Source organism: Ipomoea triloba, chromosome 4 (genome assembly GCF_003576645.1).
Source record: "Ipomoea triloba cultivar NCNSP0323 chromosome 4, ASM357664v1".
NCBI classification, from domain to species: Eukaryota; Viridiplantae; Streptophyta; class Magnoliopsida; order Solanales; family Convolvulaceae; genus Ipomoea; species Ipomoea triloba.
The window spans coordinates 19,157,325-19,159,310 of NC_044919.1; positions in this window are offsets into that span (position 1 = coordinate 19,157,325).

Consider the following 1,986-nt stretch of genomic DNA (forward strand, 5'->3'; position numbering starts at 1 on the left):
CTATTCTTCATTTGAAGGGTAAAATTTATAATGTCTATCGTTCAATTGAAGAGAAGCAAATGCCCTTTTATACTTAATAGCACTTTCCAACATTAAATACGTAGAGTTCCACCTAGTAACCACGTCCAATCTCAAACCAATACTAGTATCAATGTTACCAACTGCATTTATACATTCTTCAAACTTCTTCATCCTACCCTCAGAACCTTTCACATATTTGACAGAGTCTCTAATTTTATGCAAAGCTGAAGTAACCACTTTCAACCCCTCTTGAACAATGAGATTTAATATATGGGCTGAACAACGAATGTGGAAAAACTCTCCATCACATAACAAACTATCATGCAAAGCTAATTGCTCCTTTAAAATGTCTTGCATAGTATCATTACAAGATGCATTATCTAATGTCAAAGAGAACACCTTTCTTTCAATTCCTCATTCTTTCAAAAATCCATATATTTTTGCAGCTAATTCAACTCCTGTGTGTGGTGGGGGCATCTTAGCAAAGCAAAGTATCTTACTATTCAATTTCCAATTCTCATCAACAAAGTGCCCAGTTAAGCAAATATATCCTTCACTAGTGCATGCAGTCCATACATCAGAAGTTAAACAAATTCTATTTTTGATATTTGCTAACACTTGTTTAAGGTTCTCTTTTTCTTGATAGTAGAGTTTGGTAATGTCAGACACAAGTGTGTTTCTAGAGATACATGGCACATCAGGATTCAAATACTTCTGCCATTTTCTAATACCATCATACTCAACAAATGAAAATGGTAAATCATGTTTGATGACTGCAGAAGCTAACAACTCCCTAGCAACATTTAGATCTACTTTCCTAGATGCAAGTTTGCCTTCATTATTAACAAACATTTGCCTAAGGTCATGATACTTCAACATTCTACATATCTCTCTATGTCTCCTTAATGTAGAAGTTCCATTTTCTTTTCCCCCAGATTTAAATTCTTTTAAACAGCCATTACATTTTGCCCTTTGAATACCATCTTCACCAAGTCCAATCTTTGTAAAAAAATTCCACACATCAGAGGTAAGTTCTTTAGATCTACCTTTCTTTGTAGTAGTACTATCCAATCCTGGCATTCCATCAACAGCATCATTGTCAATGGTATTAGTAGTTTGGTTCACAGCAGTTTGGTTCACAGGAGTTTGGTTCAAAGAGACAGAATCCATCACGATTCACGAATAATACACGGATAATCTAACAGTAGAGTTTAACTCGCTGTCAAACATACTATATAATCTAATAATCAAAATATATAAACACAAATACACAATGTCTAGTCAAACATACTGTAATATTTATAGATTTCTAGTCACAATCACAATATATATAAACAAATTGTAAAATGTAAATCTTAAAATCTTACACACACTGTAAATCTTAAAATTCGTAATACATTATATATATTAGTAATGTATTAAATTAGTAATATATAATAAACACACTGAAGCACTGTCATTCTCATAATGTAATATATAATTTTATAAACATTAAACTAACACAGTGTCATAAATTATAATGTAATATATAAACAGAAAAAGAGAAAATAAATAACCTGTTAATCAATGATCCTAGATGTAGCCACGTAAGAGTGTAGGACGCCTGAATTGCGAGTTACCGGACGGAGCTCACGGAGGTGGTCACTTGAATTGCGAGTTGCGATTGCAATAGCCGATAGCGGGAGAATGGGAGATGCGAGATTGGCAGATTGGGTTTTCCATTTGCGTGAATGAGTGAATTGAAGATTCGACAATTCGATGAATGAGATTGAGAAAGAGAATGCGGATTTCGACTACAGAGAAACGGCAAGGGGCCTAGGGCTGTGCTACGCTGCTGTCTTGGACTCTCTGCGAATTAAAACTAAAAAAAATAACAATAATCCTAATTCAATTCAAACTAAAAATAACGAAATATAATTCTAATTGAATTAAAAAAAAAACTGGCGGGCTGGCGGGCCCCCCCCC